Raw genomic sequence first — 27,638 nt, 5'->3', positions numbered from 1 at the left:
TCATAGGCCAGGAACTCCCATTGGTGTGTGGAGATGTTATATTTTTCAAGGTGGCTTTGAAAACATCCTTGAACTTTTCCAACATACAGGTTGAACACTTTCCCATTTATGCAGCAACAAACAATCTGCTAGAGGAACTCAGCGGGTCGAGCAGCGTCCGTGGGAGGAAAGGAATTGTCGACGTTTCGGGTTGAAACCCTGCATCAGGACACCATTTATGCTAGCAATTATCTTCACTTCAGCAGGAATCTTGTTGGAGGTGAAGTGCAGCTTTCTTTTCCAACTGACATTTGTTTGCTGGCAATCTAAAACTATTTCATCCTCATGAATTGTGAAGACAGTGAAAAATTGTTTCTTAACATACAACCTGGAGTAAGCCATGACTCTGTCTACACTGTTGTAACTCAAGTAAGGAACGCCGTGGGAGCAGTACCACTGAATGAGGTTCCAGTCTGAATCTATTGGACATTGTTGAAGGTTTTCAGATGAAGACTGGTTGAGAGGAGGGTGCTGAGCCTGGTGTTTGTTTGGCCGCTGTGTGGTGCTGTGGAGCAGCCGGGCTGCGTTCGGGGCATGGGGACGGCTGCAGGAGCGTAGCCGGGACATCAGTGGAAAGGTATTCCCTCGGATATCACGGCTCTTGGAGGAGTCGACAGGACGTTGGGACTGCTGAGAAAGGCGTGGGGAGGGTTGTTGATCCGTTCCCCGTGAGGGTGGCCTGGCGGCCTTTCGGTTGTTGCACCTCGAGTGGAGTCGGGGATGGGAGCGTTTTCAGGCCTCGAGCTGCAGCACTTCGTGGGTTTGTTTTAAAGCAAATGTTTCCTTTCTGTCCCCACCAGCAGCCCCACCCCCTCCCGCAAAAAAACATAGGCGGTTTAATTTGATTTTTTTTGGTGCACTTGGTTGTTGAATTTTAAACTTTGCACTGGTTGTAGGCCTCTCTCCTAGGTTGTGGAAGAGCCTGCCCAAGCCAGCCCGACTGCACCGTGGCTTGGGCACTTCTCAAATTTAACCTGGGCAGAGGATTGGGCCTAAGCCTTCTGCGGAGAAGAGACAAGTGTCGGAGATTTATGCACATCCATTTCCAAAAACATATTAATGGACGGTGCAAATTCTATACTACAGATATTTCTATACTAAATAAATTCTATATTCGGATCAGTAATTTATTGGGGCAACTAAACGGGACTTCCTGTTAAATTAGTAAAGTTAAGCGTCGTTGACTTCTTAGACTTTGAATGGAATATTTTTTGAGCTTTTCCTGTTTATATTTTTGTGTGGTTTAACTCTTGTTGTGCTTCTACCTGCTTTGTATTGTTACTTGTCTTAATCTTCTGATCATGATTTACTTAATTGAGTTTAAACTTTTCCTCATTTTCCCTAATGTTGTTATACTCTTTTTTTCTTTTGAATTCTTAAACTGATTTTGTGTAATCTAACATAAGGATTACATGCTTGGAATATATATTATCGCACGTGAAATGTAAGGACCAATTTCACTGATGAACATTAACGAGAAGGTTGAAAATAAGAAATTAGAGTGTAGAAACTAAAAAGTTGACAAATCTGACAACCTGCATCCAAGGGTTTTAAAAGTAGTGACTGTAGAGTTGATAGGTGAATTAATTATCTGTCAAAATTCCTTATTTCTGGAAAATTCTCAGCAGTTCAGAAGGTAGAAATATGATTGTTTCCTTCAAGAAGGGAGGGGGAGAGATTAGCTATACCCATCACAAGAAAATAGGAGCAGGAGTAGGCCTCTCAAGCCTGCCCTGCCTTTATATATGATCATGGCTGATCAATGCTGGCCTCAACTCTTCATATGTGCCTGTTACCCAGACTCCTCAAATGCATCATCTTTCAGATATTTATCTATCTGCGTCTTAAATACTTTTGATGCTTTAGCCCCCAACCCCACCCCACCCCCCTCCACCCCACCCCACCCCACCCCACCCCACCCCACCCCCCTCTGGGACAGAGAATTCCAGATATTTTCCACTCTCTGAGAGAAGAAATGGCTACATACCTCAGTTTTAAATGACTGGACCTTGTAGGTATGTCCCCTTGTTCAAGGCTCTCTCACCAGTGAAAATATCTCAACGTCAGTGCCCCCTAGGATCTTGTATATTTCAATAAGGTAACCCCTCATTCTTCTAAATTTCAAGAAATACAGACCCAAACTGTTTAGCGCTCTTATCCCAGGAATTAGCCTGGTGAATGTCCTTTGGACTGCCTCTGATGTTACTATATCCTTTTTTAAATAAGGGGACCTGAACAGCGGCCACACCAAAACCCTGTAGAATTATAACAATATCTCCCTATTCCTATCAATCACCAATACCTACCAACCCCTTTGCAATAAAGGCCAAAACATTGTATATTACATTTGGTACTTCTTGTTTCGGCGAGACCAAGAGCAGACTAGGCGACCGCTTTGCTGAGCATCTGCGCTATGTCCTCAATGGCCATCTCAAGCTCCTGGTAGCAAGCTGTTTTAACTCCCCTCCTCATTCCCATGCCAATCTGTCTGACCTCGGCCTCCTCTACTGCCAGGGTGAGGCCAAATGCAAACTAGAGGAACAGCATATTCCACCTAGGTATTCTACAACCCAATGGTATGAACATTGAATTCTCTAATTTCAGGTAACCCATACCACCTCTGTTCCTTTCTCTTTCCTTCTGATCCACCCAGGCCCTCTCAAACACCCAGGAACACCCAAACCCCTCCTGTTCCCATCTGCCCAACATCCCTCCCTTATCTGGATCCACTCCTCGAGGCTGAGGATTTGAATGATTATTTTGTGTCACTCTTCACAATGGAGGACACATCTAACATGCCAGAGAGAGATGTTATGGATGCAGTGGGAGATAAGGACCTTGATACAATCACTATCACTAAAGAGATAGTGCTGAGCAAACTAGTGGGCCTGAAGGTAGACAAGTCCCTTGGTCCGGATGGAATGCATCCCAAACTACTGAAAGAAATGCTGGAAGTTATAGTAGAGGCATTTGTGATAATTTACCAAAATTGTCTGGATTCTGGGTACCTCCCGGTGGATTGGAAGACGGCGAATGTCATGCTACTGTCTAAAGAAGGATGTAGGCAAAAGGCAGGTAACTATAGTAAGCTTGATGTCTTTAGTCAGGAAAATGCTTGAAGCTATCATTAAGAAATAGCGAGACATCTGGATAGAAGTGGTTCCATCAGGCAGACAGAGCATGGATTCAGGAAGGGCAGGTCCTGTTTGACAAACTTACTGGAGCTCTTTGAGGATATAATGAGCGCAGTGGATAGAGGGGAACAGGTGGATGTTGTATACTTGGATTTCCAGAAGGCATTTGATAAGGTGCCGCATGAAAGACTTACCCATAAGATAAGGATGCATGGAGTTGGGGGTAATGTATTGGCATGGATAGAGGATGGTTAACCAATAGATGGCAGAGAGTTGGGATAAATGGGCGATTCTCTGGTTGGCAATCTGTGGTGGGCAGGGTATCGCAGGGATTGGTGCTGGGCCTACAGCTGTTCATGATATACGTTAACGATTTGGAAGAGGGGACTGAGTGTAGCATATCTAAGTTTGCTGATGACACTAAATTGAGTGGAAAAGCAAATTGTGCAGAGGATGTGGAGAGTCTGCAGAGAGAGATAGATAGCTTAAGTGAGTGAGCAAGGGTCTGGCAGATGGAGTACAATGTTGGTAAATGCGAGGTCATCCACATTGGGAGAAAAAAAATAGAAGATTACATTCTTATTTAAATAGTGAAAGATTGCAGTATGCTGATAGCAGAGGGACTTGGGAGTGCTGGTGCATGAATGGCAAAAGGTTGGTTTGCAGGTGCAACAGGTTATCAAGAAGGCAAGTGGAATATTGGCCTTCATTGCCAGTAGGATTGAATTTAAGAGCAGGGAGGTCATGCTGCAACTGTACAGGGCACTGGTGAGGCTGCACTTGGAGTACTGCGTGCAATTCTGATCTCCTTACTTGAGGAAAGACATACTAGCTTTGGAGGTGGTGCAGAGGAGGTTCATCGGGTTGATTCCGGCGATCAGAGGGTTAGCCTTTGAGGAGAGAGTGAGTCACCTGGGACTATACTTACTTTCTGTATCTTATAGAAATATAAAAAATTATGAAGGAGATACATAAGATAGAGGCAGGAAGGTTTTTTCTACTGGTAGGTAAGACTAGAACTAGGGGACATAGCCTCAAGATTTGGGGGAATTTGGCTAGATCAGCCATGATCTTATTGAATGGCAGAGAAGGCTCAATGGGCCAGATGTCCTCCTCCTGCTCTTATTTCTTATGAAGGCAAGCATGCCATATGCTTTCTTTACCGCCTTGTCTACTTATGTTGCCACTTTCAGGGAGCTATGGACTTGGACCTCAAGATCCCTCTGTACATCAATGCCAGGGGTCCTGCCATGACAAATGCTCTTAAAAGTCATAACCACTACTAGTGGTTCTGCCTTATCAATTCTGTAAGTTACTTTCTGAAAAAGATATTATATTTGTCAAATGCATGTTCTCTTTCATAATATGTTAACTCTGTCCAATCATGTTATCATTTTCTTCGTGTCCAGCTAATAATGATGGTGGGTACTTTACTACAAATGAGTGATCCGGGTGTTCTTGTGCATGAATCACAAAATGTTAGCAGGCAGGTCCAACAGTGGTTAAAAAGGCAAACAATATTTTGGAGTGAAAGCCAAGCTGATGGAGGAACTCAGTGGGTCAGGCAGGATCTGTGGAGACAAAGGAATCATCCTCCACCATGAAGACTGACACAAAATAGTCATTCAAGGCTTCAGCCATTTCCACATCACCCAATATTAATTCCCCCTTCTCATCTTCCAAGGGCCCTACATTCACTTTAGCCACCCTTTTCTGCTTTATATATTTATAAAAACTTTTACTATCTTTTCTTATATTTTGTAGGAGTTTACTTTCATAATCTATCTTCCCTTTCCGTATTGCTTGCTTAGTGGCTCTTTGTTGCTTTTTAAAGTTTTCCCATTCTTCCAGTTTCCCACTACACATGGGCTTTTAGCCTGATGCCTTCTTTTATTTCCTTCGTTATCCAAAGCTGGCTCTCCCCACCCTTCGTGTCCTTGCTTTAATTGGAATATACTTTTGTTGAGCACTGTGAAAAATCTCTTTGAAAGTCTTCCACTGTTCTTCAACTGCCCCACCATATAGCCTATGTTCCAGTTTATACTAGCCAACTCTTCCCTCATTTTGTTGTAGTCTCCTTTGTTTGGGCAGAATACACTGGTTTTAGGTCAAACTATTGCACCCTCCATTTGTATGAGAAATTCAGTCATACTATGGTCACTCTTTACAAGAGGATCCCTAACTACAAGATCACTAATTTTACCTGCCTCATTGAACAGGAGGTAGCATTAATCGGGGCATTGAGTATAAGAGTCAGGAAATCACGCTGCAGCTGTATAAAACATTGGTGAGGCTGCATTTGGAGTATTGTATGCAGTTCTGGTAGCCCCATTATAGAAAGGATGTTGAGGCTTTGGAGTGGGTGCCGAAGAGGTTCACCAGGATGCTGGCTGGATTAGAGAGTATTAACCATAAGGAGAGGTTGGACAAACTTGGATTGTTTTCTCTGGAGTGTCAGAGGCTGAGGGGAGACCTGATGGAAGTTTACAAAATTATGAGAGCACAGATAGGGTAGATAGAGTCTTTTTCCCAGGGTAGAAATGTCAAATACTAGAGGACATAACGATAAGTTGAGAGGGGGAAAGTTTAAAGATGTGTGGGGTGTGTATTTTACACAGAGAGTGGTGGGTGTCTGGATCGCACTGCAGGGGTGGTGTTGGAAGCAGACACGGTATGGTGGTTAAAAGGCATTTAGACAGGTACATGAACAGCAGGGAATGGAGGGATATGGATATGGAGGGGCAGGCACAGTAGTGTAGCGGTTAGTGAAATGCTTTACAGCGCCAGTGACCCGGGTTCAAATCTGGCCACTGTCTGCAAGGAGTTTGTACGTTCTTCCCGTGTCTGCATGGGTTTTCTCTGGGTGCTCCAGTTTCCTCTCACATTCCAAAGACGTACAGGTTATGAAATTGTGGGCATGCTATATTGGCACCGAAAGCGTGGCGACACTTGTGGGCTGCCCCCAGAACACTGCGCAAAAAGGTGTATTTCACTGTGTGTTTCGATGTACATGTGACTAATGTGCAGACAGGTTTAGTTTAATTTGGCATCATGGTTGGCACAGACATAGTGGGCCGAAGGGCCTGTTCGTGTGGTGAACTGTTGTATGTTCTAAGGTGTAATGCAAAAGATTGTTGTATAAAATAAGCACACAATGGAATGTGGGGTAACATTTACCGTGAAGGAACAATTAATTCAAGGACCAGAAACAAAACAGTGCCAGAATTTGTTAGCTATATCAAAGAGTGTTTCTTAGAACAGTATGTAGACGGAATGTCTACATACTGTTCTAAGAAATTGGGATAAGGCTAATTACAATAGTACGAAGGAGGATCTGGGGAGAGTAAATTGGGAGCGATTGGGGGTAAATCCTGATCTGACATGGAGGTCCGTTTTAGGCCAAGCTGGTTAGATTTCAGGACCAACATGTTCCTGTGAGGATGAAAGTTAAGAATGGCAAAGTTCAAGAACCTTGGACAACAAGAGATGTTAGTCAAAAAGAGAAAGGAAGCCAATATAAGGCTTAGAAAGCTGACAAGGCCCTCGAGGAATATAAAGGAAGCATGAAAAACAAGGAATTAGGAGGGCTAAAAGAGGCCATGAAATGTCCTTGGCAAGTAGAATTCAGGAGAGTCCCAAGGGATATTAAGAGCAAGAGTGTAGTTAGGGAAGGGATAGTATATCCACTCATGGAGAAAGGAGGGAATTTATGCATGGATCCAGAGGAAGTGGACAAGGTCCTAAATGAGTACTTCACATTGATTTTCACCATGCAGAAAGAAATGGATGATCTGATCAGGGAAGGACATGTTGATATTCTGTAGCATGTCATTATTAAGAAGGAGGTGGTGTTGGGTGTCCCAGGATATTGATGGAGGCAAGACAGTAGATTGCTGGGGTTTTGAATGATATCTTTGTATCCTCTTTAGCCAAAGTCGAGGTCCTGGAGGACTGGAGAATAGTCACTGTTGTTTTTGTTGTTAAGAAGGACAACAGGGATAATCCAGAAAACTAAACTGGTGAGCCTTGCATCAGATTCTCAGGGACAGGATTTACTCACGTTTGGAAAAGCATAGGTTTATTAGAGATAGCCAGCGTGGCTTTCTGTAGTGCAGGTCATGTCTTTTGAACTTGATTGAGTTTTTTGAGGAGATGAAGACGATTGATGAGGGTAGGACAGTGGATGTTGTGTACGTGGACTTTAGTAAAGCATTTGAGAAGGTCCTCATGGTAAGCTGGACCAGAAGATTAAGTCACATGGGATCCACGGTAAATTGGACACAAAATTGCCTTGGTCATAGAAGACAAGGGTAAGTGGTGGAGGGGTGTGTTTCTTACTGGAGGTCTGTGACCATTGGTGTTCTGCAAGGATCAGTGCTGGGACCTCTGTTGTTTGAAATATATATAAATGATTTGGATGAAAATGTAGGTGGTCTGATTAGTAAGTTTGTAGATGACATGAAAATTGCCGGAGTTGTGGATAGTGAGGAAGGTTGTCAAAGGATGCAGCAGGATATAGACCAGCTGGGAATATGGGCAGAGAAATGGCAGATGGGGTTTAATCTGGACAAATGTGAGGTGTTGCACTTTGGGAGGTCAAATGCAGTTGAAAGTATACAGTAAATGGCAGGACCCCTAGGAACATTAATGTATAGAGAAATCTTGGGTGTTAAGTCCATAGCTCCCTGAAGCTGGCAACACAGGTGGATAGGCTGGTAAAGAAGGTGTATGGTATGCTTGCCTTTATTGGTCGGGGCATTGATTACATAAATTGGAAGTCATGTTGCAGCAGTATAAAAATTTAGTGCGGCCACATTTGGAGTATTGCGTGCAGTTCTGGTTGCCACACTATAGGAAGGATTTGGAGAGTTCAGAAAGGGTATGGAAGAGATTCCCAGGATGTTGCCTGGATTGGAGTGTATTGGCTAGGAGAGGTTAGACAACTTGGATTGTTTTTTCTGGAGCATCAGAGGTTGAGGAGTGACCTGATAGAAGTATATTAAATCATGAACCTTGTCAAATGCCTTACTAAAATCCATGTAGCCCACATCTACTGCACTACCCTCATAAATCTTCCTGGTCACCTCCTCAAAGAACGCTATCAGACTTGTGAGGCAAGATCTTCCCTTCACAAAGCCATGCTGGCTGTCCCTAATCAGTCCATGGTTCTCTAAATGCTCATAGATAGTCTCTCTAAAAATCCTTTCCAACAGCTTACCCACCATAGATGCAAGGCTAACTGGTCTGTAATTCCCTTTCTTTCTTTTTCAATCTTTTTATTAGTTTTCAAATTAATACAGATTGATATATAGCATCAATATTTATACATGTAATACAAAGAGATCAAGATAACAATCATAGCATAGATAATCATAAAGAACAATAAAATATAAAAAAAAATCTGTAGGTCCAACCATCTCTTAGTAAATGAATATAATAGAAAAGAAGGGAAAGAAAAAGATTTATTATATAAATTAAAAAAAGCCCAAATCAATAAGAAAAATTGTAAACAAAAAACAATTTTAAAAAAAAAACAAACAACAAAAAAAAGAAAAAAATCTGAACTAAAATTTCTCAGTAGAAACAGAGCAATATTATGTTGCTTTTATTATGGTCCTCCAAGTTGGAAAGTTATTGAAAGGGGATCTACATCATGTGAAAATATTGAATAAATGGACTCCAAATATCTTCAAATTTAAGCGAAGGATCAACAGTAGCACTCCTAATTTTTTCCCCAAGTTTAAACATGATATAGTTTGAGAAAACCATTGAAAATGGATCCTTGAAAGTGGGGGGTATTGGATCCTTCCATTTAAACAAAATGGATCATTTGGCCGTTAATGTAACAAAAGCAAACATACGGTTAGCAGAAGCAGATATATGGCCAGACTCTATCCTTGGTAATCCACAAATTGCAGTGATAGGGTGAGGTTGTAAATCAGTCTCCAATACGTTTGAAATAATGTTAAAAATGTCTTTCCAATATTTTTCCAGAAGAGGACAGGACCAAAACATATGTGTCAAAGAAGCCACATTCGATTTACATCTATTACATATAGGATTTATATGGCTATAAAAACGAGCTAACTTATCTTTGGACATATGGGTCCTGTGGACTACCTTAAACTGTATCAACGAGTGTCTGGCACACATTGACGATGTATTAACTAAATGAAGAATTTTCTTCCAAGTCTCTATAGGTTGGAGTTCACTTTCCCATTCATTCTTAATTTTGTCTAATGATTCTAGACGTATTTTCATAATTAAATCATAAATTATTACTATCAAGCCCTTCTGATAAGGATTAAGACCTAAAACTTTTTCCGTAGTTTCAATTTTGTAAGGTGTCAGAAAAGAGGGTATAGTAGTTTTTAAAGAATTTCTAATCTGCAAATATCGAAAAAAAGTGTGGTCTACGCAAATTTTATTTATTACACAATTGTTCAAAGGATGAAAAACAGTTATCAATGAATAGATCACGAAAACATACTATTCCCTTCCTTTTCCATGTGGAAAAAGCTGAGTCAGCTCTGGATGGATGAAAGAAAAAATTAGATTGAATGGGACTTGACAAATTAAATTTATTCAATCCAAAAAATTTACGAAATTGAAACCATATTCACATTGTATGTTTAACAATTGGGTTAGTCGTATGTTTACTTAATTTGGTAAGTGCAAAAGGGAGTGAAGCACCTAAAATAGAAACTAATGAAAATTCAAGAACTGATTGGTGCTCAAGGCATACCCATTTGGGGCATTGAATTACATCAGAATCTTGTATCCAAAAAATTAAATATCTGATATTAATTGCCCAATAATATAATCTAAAGTTAGGCAACGGCAAACCACCATCCCTTTTTTAGTTTTTGTAAATATTTCTTACTTAACCTTGGGTTTTTATGCTGCCAAATATATGAAAGAATTTTAGAATCAATAATGTCAAAAAAAGATTTTGGGACAAAAGTTGAAATAAATATAAAAATTTTGGTAAAATATTCATCTTAATCGCATTAATTCGGCCTACCAATGATAAAGACAGTGGAGACCACTTAGTAAATAATTGCTTAACATGGTCAATTAAAGGCAATAGATAAGCTTTAAGTAAGTCCTTATGTTTCTTGGTAATTTTAACACCTAAATGCATAAAATAGTCAGTTACCAATCTCAAAGGTAATTGGCTATAAATTGGGGTTTGCATATTCAATGGAAAAAGTTCATTCTTATTAAGATTTAATCTATAGCCAGAAAAAACACTAAACTGATCTATTAGTGATAGTAGTGCGGGGATAGATTCGTCTGGATTAGAAATATAAAGTAACAGGTCATCTGCGTAGAGAATCTTATGAATCATCTGTCCGTGAGTAATGCCACATACATTTGAAGAGTCCCGAAGTGCAATAGCCAAGGGTTCTAAAGCAATATCAAATAATAAAGGGCTTAACAGGCAACCTTGTCTAGTACCTCGAAAAAGCCTAAACAAAGTAGACCTTTGATTATTAGTAAGTATTGAAGCCGTAGGTGTATAATAAATCATTTTAATCGCAGATATAAATTTAGGGCTAAAATTAAATTTTTGAAGTGTATTGAATAGATATTCCCATTCGACTCTGTCAAATGCCTTTTCAGCATCTAGTGAAACAACACATTCTGAAATTTGGGATGAAGGGGTATATATAATATTCGTTAATCTCCTGATATTAAAATGTAAGTAACGATTCTGAATAAATCCTGTCTGGTCTTCAGAGATAATTTGTGGGAGAACCTTTTCCAGTCTAAAGGCCAATATTTTGGAAAATATTTTTGAATCTACATTTAATAAAGAAATAGGTCTATAAGATGCACAATCAGTGGGATCTTTATCCTTTTTAAGAATTAAAGAAATAGTTGCTTCATAGAAAGATTGTGGTATTTTACCCACTGATAGGGCACCTTTAAAAATTTTGGCTAACCAGGGAGCAAGAATATCAGAAAAGGTTTTTAAAAATTCAGCTGTATATCCGTCAGGGCCGGGTGCTTTACCCGAATTCATTGAAAATATTACTTTTGTAGCGGTTGCTACCGCGGAATAAAACAAGACTCTACTCGGAGGATTGTCAAACAGAACTGGTTTATTTTTCCGCCTTGCGCGGGCCCTTTAAGGGAGAAGGTTCCCGCCCAAAACAACCGGCAATGACGTAAGTCCTACGTCATCGGGACTTTCCCGCGTGCGGGTTCTCCCCGTCACTCGGAAAGACGAGGCCCGCCGCCATCTTGGGCCTCGTCGCTCCGACGCCACGCGACCCGACTGCCGAGCCGGTTTGCCCGACTAGACGGTGAGTCGCCACACAACCCCCCCCAGAACCGGCGATACAATCCCCAAGGTCCGTGGGCTGTGCCAGCTGCCGCTTAGGGGGGCGGCCTCTGCGTCGCGGCGTGGCAACCTCGACAGGCTGTTGCAGATCCAAATGGGCCGGTTTGAGGCGGTCCGCCGTGAAAACCTGTTCCCTGCCTCCAATGTCCAAAATAAAAGTGGATCCGTTATTCCGTATGACTCGGAACGGTCCCTCATATGGTCGTTGCAGTGGCGCCCGAGATGTGCCCCTGCGAACGAAAACAAACTTACAGTCCTGTAGTTCCTTGGGCTGGCAGGATGGGGCTTGACCGTGCCGTGAGGTGGGGATCGGGGCCAAGGCGCCAAGCTTCTCACACAGTCTTTGTAGGACTGCTGGGGGTTGTTCCCCTTGGTCCCGAAGGGCAGGTATGAAATCCCCGGGGACAACTAGTGGCGCCCCGTATACAAGCTCAGCTGACGAAGTGCGGAGGTCTTCTTTGGGGGCAGTGCGTATGCCGAGCAGGACCCAAGGCAGCTCATCAACCCAGTTAGGACCCTTCAGGCGAGCCATCAAGGCCGATTTCAGATGGCGGTGAAAACGTTCCACCAACCCGTTTGATTGAGGATGGTAGGCCGTGGTGGTGTGCAGCTGCATCCCGAGCAGGTTCGCTAATGCAGCCCAGAGACTGGAAGTGAATTGGGTGCCTCTGTCTGAAGTGATGTGGGCCGGAACGCCAAAACGTGAGACCCAAGTTGTGAGCAGCGCCCGGGCGCAGGAATCAGTTGTGATGTCAGTCAGGGGGGTTGCCTCAGGCCACCTCGTGAACCGGTCCACGATGGTAAGGAGGTACCGGGCTCCTCTTGAAACCGGCAGAGGGCCCACGAGGTCGACGTGTATATGGTCGAACCTCCTACGGGTAGGCTCGAACTGCTGTGGTGGGACCTTGGTGTGTCGCTGGATTTTTGACGTCTGGCAGTGCGGACAAGTCCTGGCCCACTCAGTGACCTGTTTGCGCAGGCCATGCCAGACAAACTTGCTGGCGACCAGTCGGACAGTAGATCTGATGGACGGGTGCGCCAACCCATGTACCGAGTCAAAAACGCGTCTCCGCCAGGCTGCAGGGACTATAGGGCGGGGCTGACCAGTCGCAACGTCGCAAAGTAGGGTCCGCTGACCTGGACCAACCAAGAAATCTCGGAGCTGCAGACCCGAGACTGCGGTTCTGTAGCTGGGCAGTTCGTCGTCGGCTTGCTGTGCGTCAGCTAGGGCCGTGTAGTCGACACCCAAGGATAGGTTGTGGATGGTTGGTCTGGAAAGTGCATCAGCAACGACATTATCCTTTCCGGAGACATGTTGAATGTCAGTTGTGAACTCGGAAATGTAGGATAAATGTCTCTGCTGACGAGCTGACCAGGGATCGGAGACTTTGGAGAAGGCAAAGGACAGAGGCTTATGATCGGTGAAAGCGGTGAAAGGCCTGCCTTCTAGAAAGTATCGGAAATGCCGGACCGCCAGATACAGCGCTAGAAGTTCCCGACCAAAAGCGCTGTACTTCAGTTCGGGTGGTCTAAGGTGCTTGCTGAAAAATGCCCAGGATTGCCAGCGGCCTTCGAGTAGCTGTTCCAGTACCCCACCTACCGCGGTGTTGGACGCGTCTACCGTGAGGGCAGTCGGGACGTCAGTCCTGGGGTGTACCAGCATCGTGGCATCTGCCAGGGCGTCTTTAGCCTTAACGAAAGCAGCCGCAGCCTCGTCAGTCCAGGTGATGTCCTTGCCCTTACCAGCCAGCAGCGAGAACAGAGGGCGCATGATACGGGCTGCTGCAGGGATGAAACGATGGTAAAAGTTGACCATCCCAAGGAATTCCTGTAGGCCTTTGACTGTGTTGGGGCGGGCAAAATGGCGGATAGCATCCACCTTGGCGGGTAGGGGTGTTGCCCCGTCGCTGGTGATTTTGTGGCCGAGGAAATCAATAGAGTCAAGTCCGAATTGGCACTTGGACGGGTTGATCGTGAGGCCGAAATCGCGGAGGCGGGAATACAGCTGGCGGAGGTGGGAAAGGTGTTCCTGGCGGTTACGGCTGGCGATCAGTATGTCGTCCAAGTAAATGAACATGAAGTCCAGGTCTCGGCCTACCGCGTCCATCAGCCGCTGGAAGGTCTGCGCGGCGTTCTTAAGGCCGAACGGCATCCGAAGGAATTCTAACAGGCCGAATGGGGTGATAATGGCAGTTTTGGGGACGTCATCCGGATGGACCGGGATTTGGTGGTATCCCCTAACGAGGTCGACTTTGGAAAAGATGCGGGCCCCGTGTAAGTTCGCTGCGAAGTCCTGGATGTGAGGGATGGGATAGTGGTCCGGGGTGATGGCGTCATTCAGCCTGCGGTAGTCGCCGCAGGGCCTCCACCCTCCGGTGGCTTTGGGGACCATGTGCAGGGGGGAGGCCCAGGGGCTGTCTGACCTGAGAACAATCCCCAGCTCCTCCATGTGACGGAACTCTTCCTTTGCCAGGCGGAGCTTGTCTGGAGGTAATCGTCGTGCACGGGCATGAAGGGGTGGCCCTGTGGTAATGATGTGGTGTCGTACCCCGTGTGTGGGCCTAGAATTTGTAAACGAAGGTGCCAAAATCGATGGGAATTCGGCTAGGAGCTTGGCGAAATCGTCGCCAGAAAGGGAAATGGAGTCCAGGCGCGGGGCTGGTGGGCTGATTTCTCCCAGGGGATAGGTCCGGAGAGTACTAGAGTGGACTAACCGCTTCCTTCGCAGGTCGACTAACAGGTTGTGGGCCCGAAGGAAATCGGCTCCTAGGAGTGGTCGGGCGACGGTGGCAAGGGTAAAGGTCCAGGTAAAACGGCTGCCGCCAAAGTGTAATTGAAGCGTACGGGTGCCGAAAGACCGTATCGTTGTACCGTTGGCGGCATTGAGTAGAGGACCTGGTGGCCTGTCACGAGTGTCGCGTCCTGTCGGGGGCAAAATACTGACCTCCGCTCCAGTATCAACGAGGAAACGCCGTCCAGATTTCTTGTCCTGAACGAAGAGGAGGCTCTGTCGGCGGCCAGCCGCCGTAGCCATCAGCGGCGGCTGGCCCTGGCGTTTCCCTGAAACTTGCAGGGTGGGCGGCATCGACGGGCCTCCGCACCCCACCTCTGATGGTAGAAGCACAGCTGGTCACCCGTGTCGTCGTCTGCGTTCCTGGGGCGTGGCTGCTCGGTTGCTGGGGCCGGGCGAGGCGGGCGTTGGGCTCGCGGCCTGGTGATTGGACTGACGGACGAACCGCTCTCGCGCTTGGCCCTCCACAGGACATCTGCCCGGGCGGCCACCTCACGGGGGTTGCTGAAGTCGGCGTCAGCTAGCAACAAGTGGATGTCATCGGGGAGCTGTTCGAGGAAGGCCTGTTCGAACATCAGGCATGGCTTGTGACCCTCGGCCAATGCCAGCATCTCATTCATTAGGGTGGATGGGGATCTGTCCCCCAGGCCATCCAGATGAAGCAGGCGGGCGGCGCGCTCACGACGGGAGAGGCCGAAGGTCCGGATCAAAAGGTCTTTGAAAGCCGGGTACTTATCTTCCTCCGGAGGCGACTGGATGAAGTCTCCAACCTGGGCGGCTGTCTCCTGGTCCAGAGAGCTAACCACATGGTAGTACTTCGTGGAGTCGGAGGTGATCTGCCGAAGGTGGAATTGCGCTTCGGCCTGGTCAAACCAGACGCTGGGCCGAAGTGACCAAAAGGTGGGCAGCTTGAGGGCCACTGCGTTGGCTGCTGCGCCGTCCATTTCGCGGGTCCAAAAGCAGTTTGGACCGTCGGGGTCACCAATGTAGCGGTTGCTACCGCGGAATAAAACAAGACTCTACTCGGAGGATTGCCAAACAGAACTGGTTTATTTTCCCACCTTGCGCGGGCCCTTTAAGGGAGAATGTTCCCGCTCAAAACAACCGGCAATGACGTAAGTCCTACGTCATCAGGACTTGCCCGCGCGCGGGTTCTCCCCGTCGCTTGGAAAGACGAGGCCCGCCGCCATCTTGGGCCTCGTCGTTCCGACGCCGCGCGACCCGACTGCCGAGCCGGTTCGCCCGACTAGACGGTGAGTCGCCACACATTCTTTATTTCTTCCTCCAAAATGGGAGCATCTAATGTAGAACGTTCATTTAAAGATAGTTGGGGAATCTTCAGATCTCTTAAAAATTCATACATTAGAATCCTCAGGGGATTCTGATTGGTATAAAGAAGAATAAAATTCTTGAAAGGATTTGTTGATTTGAACAGGATCTATCGCGTAGGTACCATCTGGTTTATGAATTTTATTAATCTGACGTTTAGATAAAGTAGCTTTCAATTGGTTAGCCAATAATTTACCAGATTTGTCACCATGTATATAAAATTGACTTTTGTTTTTAGGTAGTAGATCTTCAATTGAAAATGTTAATAATAAACTGTTGTAATTGGAGTTCTGTTCTCTTTTTAAAAAGTTCCAGATTCGGAGTATCAGAATATTTTTTATCGGTTTCTTTAATCTTGTCAACCAATATATGTATTTCATTATTAGTTTGTTTTTTCAAACCAGCGGAATATGAAATAATTTGACCACGGATATATGCTTTAAAAGTATCCCATATTATCCCACTGGAATTTTTTTCAGTAAAATTAGTTAAAAAGAGAAATGAAATCTGTTCTTTGATAAATCGGACGAAAACTGAGTCTGGTAATAGAGAAGGATTAAATTGCCATTGTCTGACATCAAAGGATACATCTGGTAATTTAATTGATGAAGTCAATGGTGCATGATCAGAAATGGCAATTGCATCGTACTTACAGTCCATAGTAAGTGGAACTAATCTAGCATCAATAAAAAAATAATCCTCGAGTAGTTATGATAAACATGAGAAAAGAATGAAAATTCTTTATCATATGGGTGTAGAAATCTCCAAGCATCTAAAATTCCAGATTCAACTAAAAAGGAATTAATAAAGACAGCGGATTTGTTTGGAAGTGCAGGATTTGATATAGAGCTATCCATGGAAGGGTTTAAACAACAGTTAAAATCTCCACCCATAATCAGAGTGTATTCATTTAAATTAGGAAAAAATGCAAATAGGTGTTTAAAAAATTCAGGGTGATCTACATTGGGCGCATAAACATTAACCATAACAATTTTTTTATTATGAAGCAGACCAGTAATTAATAAAAATCTACCATTTGGGTCTGATATTGTCTCATGATGGACAAATGAAATTGAGGAGTCTATAAAAATAGAAACTCCTTTCACCTTTGCTTGTGAATTCGAATGGAACTGTAGACCCCTCCAAAATCTAAAAAAACGTTGATTATCTTTCTTCCTGATGTGAGTCTCCTGAATGAAAATAATCTGAGCATTTAATCTATGAAAGGTCTGTAATTCCCTGGACTATCCCTACTACCTTTTTTGAATAAAGGGACAACATTTGCCACCCTCCAATCCTCCGGTACCATTCCCGTAGACAATGAGGACTCAAAGATCCTAGCCAACGGTTCAGCAATCTCCTCCCTCACCTCGCGGAGTAACCTAGGGCATATTCCGTCAGGCCCCGGGGACTTATCTGTCCTAATATTTTCTAACAGCTCCAGCACACCCTCTCTCTTGATATCTACATGCTAGAACATTACCCTTACCAACACTGTCCTCAGCGTCATCAAGACCCCTCTCCTTGGTGAATACTGAAGAGAAGTATTCATTGAGAACCTCACCCACTTCCACAGCTTCCAGGCGCATCTTCCCACCTTTGTCTTTAATCGGACCTACCTTTACTCTAGCCATCCTTCTGCTCTTCACGTACGAGAAAAAAGCCTTGGGATTTTCCTTAACCCTACTCACCAAAGCCTTTTCATGTCCCCTTCTTGCTCTCCTCAGCCCCTTCTTAAGTTCATTCCTTGCTACCCTATATTACTCACGAGCCCGATCTGATCCTTGTTGCTTACACTTTATGTATGCTGCCGCCTTCTTCCTAACTAGTTGTTCCACCTCTCTGGTCACCCATGGTTCCTTCACCCTGCCATTCCTTCTCTGCCTCACTGGGACAAATTTATCCCTAACATCCTGCAAGAGATCCCTGAACATCAACCACATCTCTATAGTATATTTCCCTTCAAAAATGTCATCCCAATTTACACTCTCAAGTTCTTGCTTTATAGCCTCATAATTCACCTTTCCCCAATTAAATATCTTCCTGTCCTCTTTGCTCCTGTCCCTGTCCATAACAATGCTAAAGGTTAGGGAGCAGTGGTCGCTGTCCCCCAAATGCTCACCCACTGAGAGGTCTGTCACCTGAACTGGTTCATTACCTAAAACTAGATCTAATATGGCATTCCCTCTTGTTGGCCTGTCAACATACTGTGACAGGAATCCATCCTGGACACACTTAACAAACTCTGCCCCATCTAAACCTTTGGCACTAAGCAGGTGCCAATCAATATTTGGGAAGTTGAAGTCCTCCATGATAATAACCCTGTTATTTTTGCATCTTTCCAAAATCTGCCTCCCAATCTGCTCCTCAGCATCCCTGTTGCTACCGGGGGGGCCTACAGAATACTCCCAGTAGAGTAACTGCTCCTTTCTTCTTCCTAACTTCCACCCATATTGACTGTAGAGAGGATTCTTCTACATTATCCACCCTTTCTTATTGTCCCTGACCAGTAATGCCACTCCTCCTCCTCTTCTCCCCCCCCTCCCTATCCCTTTTAAAACACTGGAAACCAGGAACATTCACTATCCATTCCTGCCTTGGTGTCAGCCAAGTCTCTGTAATAGCCACAATATCGTAGTCCCATGTACTTATCCAGGCTCTCAGTTCATCACCCTTATTCGTGATACTTCTTGCATTTAAGTAAATGCACTTTAGCCATCCACCTTTCTACTTTTATACCCTCTACTCTGCTTCTTCTTCCTCAAAGCCTCTCTATATATTAGATCTGACTTTTCCCCATCCCCTTCTTCCTCTGACCTACCCCTCTGGTTCCCATCCCCCTCGCAAACTAGTTTAAGCCCTCCCGAACCACCCTAGCAAACTTGGCTGCAAGGATATTGGTCCCCCTCGGGTTCGAGTGTAAGCCGTCCTCTCTGTACAGGTCCCACCTTCCCTAGAAGAGATCCCAATGATCCAAAAATCTAAAACCTTCCCTCCTGCACCAACTTCTCAGCCACGCATTTATTTGCCATCTCCTCCTATTCCTACCTTCACTATCATGTGGCACTGGCAGCAATCCTGAGATTGCTACCCTTGAGGTCCTGTTCTTCAGCCTTCTGCCTAGCTCCCTAAACTCATTTTTCAGGATCTCATCCCTCTTCCTACCTATGTCGTTGGTACCAACATGAACCACAACTTCAGGCTGTTCTCCCTTCCGCTCAAGAATCCTGTGGACTTAATCAGAGACATCCCGGACCCTGGCACCTGGGAGGCAACATACCATCCGGGATTCATGCTCACTGCCACAGAACCTCCTATCTGTTTCCCTGACTATTGAGTCCCCTATCACTACTGCCTTCCTCTTCTCCCTTCCCTTCTGAGCAGCAGGACCGGTCCCAGTGCCAGAGACCTGGCTACTGCTGCTTGATCCTTGCAGGTCATTCCCCTCAACAGCTTCTAAAGCGGAAAACCTGTTATTGAGGGGAACAGCCTCCGGGATCCTCTGCACTATCTGCCTGTTCGTTTTTTTCCTTTTCTCTCCCCTGACAGTCATCCTTCTATCTGCTTCCTGGACCCCAGAAATACCTGCTGTAGGGGTGGGGGGGGGGGGTGATTGTCTCCCTATGTACAGTATCTACATAACTCTCTCCATCCCTGATGCTTTGCAATGTTTGAAGCTGCAACTCAGGCTCCTCAATTTTGAACTGAAGTTCCTCCAGCCTCAAGCACTTACTGCAGACGTGGTCATCATGCACCGCAGTAAGGTCCACGAGCTCCCATATCAAGCAGCTGCAGCACACCACCATGTCCTCCATCTTAACTAATTCTTTCCCTACCTAGTTTTTCCTACTTAAATTTATAACAGATAACAGGTAGACCTTATCTTTACCTACCAGCTACTCTCCCGCCTTGGCCCTTTACGCCAAAGCCCAAAACACTCTGCTCCCACTCACTCCCCTGCCCATTCTGACGCTGCCCGCTGGATATGGCTGTCTTTTTAAACTGTTTGTGCGCGCGCACTACCGACTGACGTCACGCGCCTGCGCACTTACTCCCTGCTATCCCCGAACCGTTAGAAGAGAAAAAACTTATCTGTTCGGAAATCCTCGGCTGCTTCTGCTCTCTCGCCTCTCGCTCCCGATTGAAAAGGCTTCTTCAGAAGGTCAGAGGCCAAGGGATGCAGGGGGTCTTGGCTGTGTGGATTTAGAATTGGCTTGCCTGTGGAAATCAGAAGGTTGTGGTGGAGGGAGTGCATTTGGATTGGAGGGCTGTGACTAGTGGTGTCCCACAGGGATTGGTTCTCGGACCTCTACTTTTTGTGATATTTATTAATGACTTAGATGAGAGGGTGGAAGGGTGGGTTAGCAAGTTTGCAGACGACACAAAGGTAGGTGGCGTTGTAGATAGTGTGGAGGGCTGTCGAAGCTTACAGAGCTGGGCTGAGTAGTGGCAGATGGAGTTCAATTCGGAGAAATGTGAGGCGGTACACTTTGGAAGGACTAACTCCAAGGCGGAGTACAAGGTTAATGGCAGGATTTTGGGCAGTGTAGAGGAGCAGAGGGATCTGTGGGTTCATATCCACAGATCACTGAAAGTTGCCTCACAGGTGGATAGGGTAGTTAAGAAAGCTTATGGGATGTTAGCTTTCATAAGGCGTGGGATCGAGTTTAAGAGCCACGAAGTGATGATGCAGCTTTACAAAACTCTGTTAGACCACACTTGGAGTACTGTGTCCAATTCTGGTTGCCTCATTATAGGAAGGATGTGGAGGTGTTGGAGAGGATGCAGAGGAGATTTGCCAGGATGCTGCCTGGATCAGACAGTATGAATTATGAGGAGAGACTAAAGGAGCTAGGGCTGTTCTCGTTGGAGAGAAGAAGGATGAGGGGAGACATGATAGAGGTATACAAAATATTAAGAGGAATAGATAGAGTGGACAGCCAGGACCTCTTTCCCAGGGCACCAATGTTCAATACAAGAGGGCATGGCTTTAAGGTAATGGGTGGGAAGTTCAAGGGAGATGTCAGAGGGGGTTTTTCACCCAGAGTGGTTGGTGCATGGAATGCGCTGCCTGAGGTGGTGGTGGAGGCTGATACGTTGGTCAAGTTCAAGAGATTGTTAGATAAGCATATGGAGGAATTTAAGATAGAGGGATATGTGGGAGGAAGGGGCTTGAAAGTCTTAGGTGTGGTTAGATGGTTGGCACAACATGGTGGGCCGAAGGGTCTGTATTGTGCTGTATTTTTCTATGGTTCTATGACAGGCATAGATCGAGTAGATACTTGGAGTCTTCTTTCCAAGGTGGAAATGTCAAATCCCAGAGGGCATGGGTTTAAGTTGAGAGGGGGAAAGTTTTTTTTCCCCCCACAGAGTGTGGTAGGTGCCTGGAATGTGCTGGAACCAGACACAATAGCAATGTTTAAGAGGCATTTATATTGACATGTGAACTGACAGGCAATATAGGGATCCAGACCATGTGCAGGCAGGTATGAATAGTTCGATTGGCATCATGTTTTGCCCAGACATGGTGGGCCAAAGGGCCTGTTCCTGTGCTGTATTGTTCTCTGTATTGTGCTCTGTTAAATGAATCATTTTCATTTGCCAGGCTGTTGAGTGGGTTGCTGAAGTTCTGAGCTTTCAGGACTTAATGATCTGTGCTAATGAGATGGATGAAAGGACACAGTGTACTGTATCCAAGTTTCTTTGCATTACAAAGCTGGCTGGGAAAGTGAACTATGTGGAGGGTGCAAAGAGGTTTGAAAAATTTAGGTGGTTGGCTAAACAAGGTGAAATTGATAGATAACATGGGAAATTGGGATGTTATTTTCTTCGGTAGAAGAATAAAATATAACTTTAAGATGATGGGAAATTACTGCTGGTGTATAGTTCATGTAATATGGATTTCTAATGGAAAAATTACACAGGCAGTTAGAAAGGCAAATGGTATTTTGCTCTTTCAAGTGGGCATGGAATACAAGGGCAAGGAATCTCGCTGCAATCATCAAGTACTTTGAAAACCTATCCGGAGCACTTTGGACTGTTTTGGCAATGTACCTGAGAAAGTGTATACTTGTACAACATAGATAGTTACTGGGAGGAGAGTTTGAATAAGTTTGGTTTATGCTGTGTTCACTGGTGCTAATACATGCATCAAAAGCTTCTAAAGGAATATTAACTGCTTCTCTCTCCACAGATGTTGCCAGACTCACTGGGTATTTCTAGAATTCACTTTTTATTTCATACATGTTTCTCAACTAAATTGATGCTTCAGCAAGGTATGAAATAAAAAGTGAATTCTGGAAATACCCGGTGGGCCTACCCAGCTTTGTAATGTAAAGAAACTTGGATACAGTACCTTACATAAGGTTGAAGCTACATGCACCTACCAATATAGTTATGCTATATGTGTGACTCCACTCCCTAGGCAGCCATTACTTTATAAAACTTTATTTATACAGCACGGTAACAGGCCCTTCTGGCCCAACGAGCCTGTGCCACCAAATTACACCCATGTTAACCTACTAACCTGTATGTCTTTGGAGCAAGGCTGAAATTAAAAGTATTTAAATTTCTAGGAGGCCTCTAAGGCATTTATAAAAGGGTCACAGAACTGTTCCTTGTGGTACACCACTGATCATAGGCTTCCAATCACAGAAACAACTCTCCACCTTCACTCTTTGCCTATCACCAAGCTAATTTCATATTCAATTTGCAAATTTGTTTAAAGGAAAGATTAAAGGAGATTTACGAAGCAAGTTTTTTTTACACAGAGTGGTAGGTGCCTGGAACACACTGGCAGAGAAGGTGGTAGAAGCAGATATGATAGTTGCATTGAAGAGCTATTTGGAGAGGTGCATGCATAGCAAGGAACAGAAATACAGACCTCGTGCAGGCAGATGGGATTAGTTCAATTGGCATCATGTTTGGTATAGACGTGGTGGGCCGAAGGGCCTGTTTCTGTGGTGTACCTTCCTATGATTCTAATTCAAATATTGTAATCATAAATTTTTTTGAAGTTTTAATATTTTACTGCTTGTAGCATGACAAGATGTATCACTTTTTCTTGTTTCTGTATTTTACCATTAAGGCTGAAAGCTGTGATGCAGTATTGCTACTGTGCCTGATGATTATTGTAACTTTCATCAACTTTTGAATAACTCTCTAAGATTTTATTTTATTTCTGTAGGATTTGACAATCAAATCAGGGTTATTCCTTTAAGGTTTAAAGATTAAGCTTATTCAGAACAGCAGCACAGTGGCGCAGGTAGTAGAGCTGCTGCCTCAGTGCAAGAGACCCAGGTTCAATCCTGACTTTGGCCGTTGTCTGTGTGGAGTTTGCATGTTTTGCCTGTGATGGCATGGTTTCCCTTTGGATGCTCCGGTTTCCTCCCACATCACAAGACTTGCAGGTTGGTAATTTAATTGGCCACAGTAAATTGCCTCTTGTGTGTGGTAGAACCTGGAGGTAAGTTGATCAGAATGTGAGAAGATAAAATGTAGGATTAATGTAAATGAATGGCTGATGGTCAACATGGACTCAGTGGGTCAAAAGGCATGTTTCCATGCTGCATCTCTCTATGACTGTATGAGAATAAACCGAGAAGGTCATGTGTTCAATCCATCGTCTCATCCGGTCAGCAGAATGTTCACCAGAATTATCTTCAAGATCTTTGATTAAAGAGTGGAAAGTCAGGCAGGATGGTAGCTCCTGATTGCTCTGTGATAATCTGTGCTGGAAGTTTGATAAGGATAGGGCTGAGCTATGGCATGGCTGCCACTTTCCTGCACTATCCCTATATTCCTTGGTTCCTTAAAATCTAAAATTTTTATCACCTCCGAATATGCACAGTAACTGAGGCTCCACAGCTATCTTGGGTAGAGAAACTTGTGTCTTTATCATAATTTTAATATGGCTTGACATGTTTTTGTTCAGGTGACCTCAGTAGGCCTCAAACAGACTCAGAGTGGACTCGTGTTACACCTGAATGCAGAAATACATGACTACTTGAAGGATTCTCATTTCAAAGTGAGTTTGTAAGTAGCTGGCTTCATGTCTAAAGATACCAGTATTTTACTGCTATAAAATATTTAACTGCTATTATGAAAAATCCAATGTAAAGTTTGGAAAGCACATTGAGAAGGATTACTTTTGTGTCACTTTATGGCTTTTGCACTTTATGTCAACTGTACAGCCTTTAAGAAATGACATATTTAACTTGCTTAATCAGTAGCTGAGCCACATGGATCAGGTAGAGTTCCCAACTTCTGTGTTGTTTGATTCCAGCCAGAACAATAATGAGATTGTAAATCATAAAACTAAACTGCAGATGCTGGAAGTTTGAAACAAAAGCAGGAAATATTGGGAAAAAATCAGCATTAGTGGAAAGAGAAACAGTCAACATTTTGGGTTTGCAACCCTTCGTCAGAACTGGTAAAAAGAGAGAAACAAGTTAGTTTGCAGTAGGACAGATAATGGGAGAGGGATGTGTTGAACAAAGGAAATGTCTGTGATAAGGCCAGTCAAAATTGCCTAATGAGGACAGGTACCAGCAGATTAAGCTGCTTTGTCTGTGTAAATGTTAATGATAAGGTTTTGGGACATACCCAGCAGACCAGACTTGTATGAGTGGAATAAGAAAAACTGAGCCAATATGGAAATAAAATAGAAAATGGAGAATGCTAGAAAAACTCAGCAGGCAAATGCAATGTTAGCATTCATTTTGAGAAGACTAGAATATAAAAGCAAGGATGTACTGCTGAGGCTTTATAAAGCATTGGTCAAACCCCATATGGAATATGGTGAGTAATTTTGCCCCCCGTATCTAAGATGTGCTGGCCCTGGAGAAGGTCCAGAGGAGGTTCACAGGAATGACCCCAGGAATGAAAGGCTTAACATATGAGGAGCGTTTGATGGCTCTGGGTCTGTACGCGATGGAGTTCAGAGGGATGATGGGGAATCTCATTAAAACGTACTGAACAGTGAAAGGCCTCATTAGAGTGGATGTGGAGAGGATGTTTCCATTAGTAGGAGAGTCGAGGATCCAAGGGCATAGCTCAGAATAAAGGGATGTCCCTTTAGAACTGAGTTGAGGAATTTCTTCAGCTGGAGGGTGGTGAATCTGTGGAATTTGTTGTCACAGAGGGCTGCCAAGGCCAAGTCATTGGGTATATTTAAAGCAGAGATTACTAGGTTCTTGATTGATAAAGGAGTTAAGGGTTATGGATAAAGAAAATAAAATCTCCCGTGATTGACTGGCAAGCAGACTTGATGGCCCAAATGGCCTAATTCTGCTCCTATATCTTATGGTCATGCAGCAACAAACAATCTGCTGGAGGAACTCAGTGGGTTGAGCAGCATCTGTGGGCAGAAAGGAATTGTTGACGTTTCAGATTGAAACCCTGCATCAGGATTGAAAGTGGAGAGATGAGGTGGCCAGTATGAAGAGGAGTGGTGGGACAGGTGAAAGGTGGACCAAGGAAGGGTGTAAGATGACAGGCAGATTGAACAAGATACTGTTCATACAAGATGAACAGTACAGAACGGGAACAGGCCCTCCAGCACACAATGTTGTGCCGAACTAATTAAATTAGTAATCAAATGTTCAACTAAACTAATCCCCTCTGCTTACACAATGTCCATATCCCTCCATTTCCTTCACATTCATGTGCCTATCTAAGAGCCTCTTGAATGACTCTATCATATGTGCCTCCACCACCATTCCTGGCAGTGCATTCCAGGCATCCACCACTCTCTGTGTGGGGGGAATAAAAACTTGGCCTGCACATCTCTTTTGAACTTGCCCCCTCTCACCTTAAATGCATGCCCTTTGGTATTAAACATTTCAACCCTGGGAAATAGATGCTGGCTGTCTACTCCATCTATGCCTCTCATAATCTTATAAACCTCAATTAGATCTTCCAATTGAGCCTCCGTCGCTCCAGAGAAAACAACCCAAGTTTGTCCAACTTCTCCTTATAGCACATGCCGTCTACTCCAGGCAGCATCCTGGTAAACTTGTTCTGCACCCTCTCCAAAGGCTCCACATCCTTCCTGTAATGGAGCAACCAGAATTGAATGCAGTACTCCAGATGCAGCCTAACTAGAGTTTTATAAAGCTGCAACGTAACTTCCGGACTCTTGAACTCAATTCCTTGACTAATAAAGGCAAGCATGCCATATGCCTTCTTTATCACCCTATCAACCTGTGTAGCCACTTTCAGGGAGCTATGGACTTGTACCCCAAGACTGTTAAGGGTCTTGCCAATAACAGTGTACTGTCCCTTTACATCAGATCTCCCAAAGTGCACCATTTCACATTTGGCCAGGTTAAATTCCATCTTCCATTTCTCTGCCCATATCTGCAACTGATCTATATCTCACTGTATCCTTTTGGCAGTCTTCTGAGCTATCCACAACACCAGCAATCTTCGTATCCTCTGCAAACTTACTAACCCACCCATCTACATTTTCATTCAGGCCATTTGTATATATCACAAACAACAGAGGTCCCAGATTGTGCCAGTTAGGGGAGGGGAGGCGAGTGGGGTGGAGTTGGGAGACAGTGACAAGTGAATGATAGATGGGGGCAGACAGGTAGAGCAAATAAAATTGAGAGGTAGATGGAGGCGGGGGTGGGGGGGGGTTTGTTGGGAGGGGAGTGTGAAGGTTGGGGACAGCTGCTGGAGGGAGATGAGTAGGAACGCAAAGAGCTACTAATGCTAGACTCTGATAACTGAAAGAGGTGATAATGGGAACCATTAGGGAGAGTTGACTGGCAGTTGGAACCAGAACCAGATGGGGGAGGGGGAAACCTGTGGGTGAACTGGGTCTGTCGTGGGTGGGTGGAAGCAGGAGGGGGACGAAGATGGGTGGTGGGGAGCTGTGGGGGTTTGAGGGAATGGAAAAAAAAATGGGAGGATCAGAGGAAGATCAGGAGAAGAGACAGAGGAGGGGAAAGGGTGAGGGGGAGAAGGGGGAAACAACTCACTGGAGGGGATTGTTACCTAAAATTGGAAAACACAGTGTTCGTGCCACTGGGTTGTAGACTACCCAGGTGGAATATGAGATGTTGTTCCTCTAGTTTGTGTTCGGCCTCTGCCTGGCCGAGGATGTACAGGTCAGAATGGGAGGGGGAATTGAAACGGCAGGCAACTGGGAGCTCTGAATGGCCATTGCAGACCGAGTGTAGGTACTCTAAAATGGTTGCCCAGTCTGCATTTAATTGTGCTGATGTAGAGGAGGCCACATTGGGAGCACCAAATGCAGTAGATGACGTTGGAGGAGGTGCACGTGAATCTTCACCTCACCTGAAGGGCTGTTTAGGTCCCTGGATGGTGGCGAGGGAAGAGGTATAAAGACAAGTGTTACACTTCCTGTGACTGCAGGGGAAAATGCCAGGGTCAGGGAGGGGTGGGTGGGGATGGATGAGCAGACTGGGGAATCACAGAGGGAGTGGGCCCTGTGGAATGCAGAAAGGGATAGGGAGGAGAAGATGTGGCTGATGGTGGGATCTCGATGCTGTTGGCTAAAATAATGAAGGATGATATGCTGGATATGGAGGCTCATAGCGTGAAAGGTGAGGTCTAAGGGAAATGTATCTCTGTTCTGTCTGAAGGGAGGAGGGGTGAGAGCAGAAGTACGAAAGGGGATGCAAGATTGGGCTCCATCAACCACAGCAGAAGGGAAGCCACGCTTCCTGAAAAAGAAGGGCATTTCAGATGTTCTGGAACAGAAAACCTTATCCTGAGAGCAGATGTGTTGGGGACAGAGAAACCGGGAGAAAGGAATGGTATCCTTGCAAGAGACAGGGTGGGAAGAGGTGTGGTCTAAGTAGCTGTGGGAGTTGGTGGGTTTATAGGAAATATCGTTGGATAATTTGTCTCCTGAGATGGAGACAGAGAGAACTAGAAAAGGGGGTGAAGTGTCAGAAATGATCCATGTGAATTTGAGAGCAGGGTGGAAGTTAGTGGCAAAAGTGATAAAATTGATGAGTTC

At 44.8% G+C, this 27,638-nt stretch overlaps 1 protein-coding gene across 10 annotated transcripts in view; it reads left to right on the top strand.

The window, feature by feature from the left end:
- The first annotated feature begins 418 nt into the window (after window positions 1-418).
- LOC127586505 (protein transport protein Sec24B-like) overlaps window positions 419-27,638 on the top strand; it is a 153,437-nt gene continuing 126,217 nt past the window's right edge. For 2 of the 10 annotated variants that reach the window (XM_052044565.1, XM_052044575.1), the window contains exons 1-2: window positions 419-616; window positions 23,577-23,669. The gene's annotated coding sequence lies outside the window, so the exon portion shown is untranslated. Of the gene's footprint in view, window positions 800-4,366; window positions 4,481-23,576; window positions 23,678-27,638 lie in introns of all 10 variants that reach the window. The other 8 variants (XM_052044580.1, XM_052044521.1, XM_052044535.1 and 5 more) reach the window with 7 other exon arrangements.

Source organism: Pristis pectinata, chromosome 2 (genome assembly GCF_009764475.1).
Source record: "Pristis pectinata isolate sPriPec2 chromosome 2, sPriPec2.1.pri, whole genome shotgun sequence".
Lineage (NCBI taxonomy): Eukaryota > Metazoa > Chordata > Chondrichthyes > Rhinopristiformes > Pristidae > Pristis > Pristis pectinata.
This window is presented reverse-complemented; position numbering and strand designations above follow the sequence as displayed.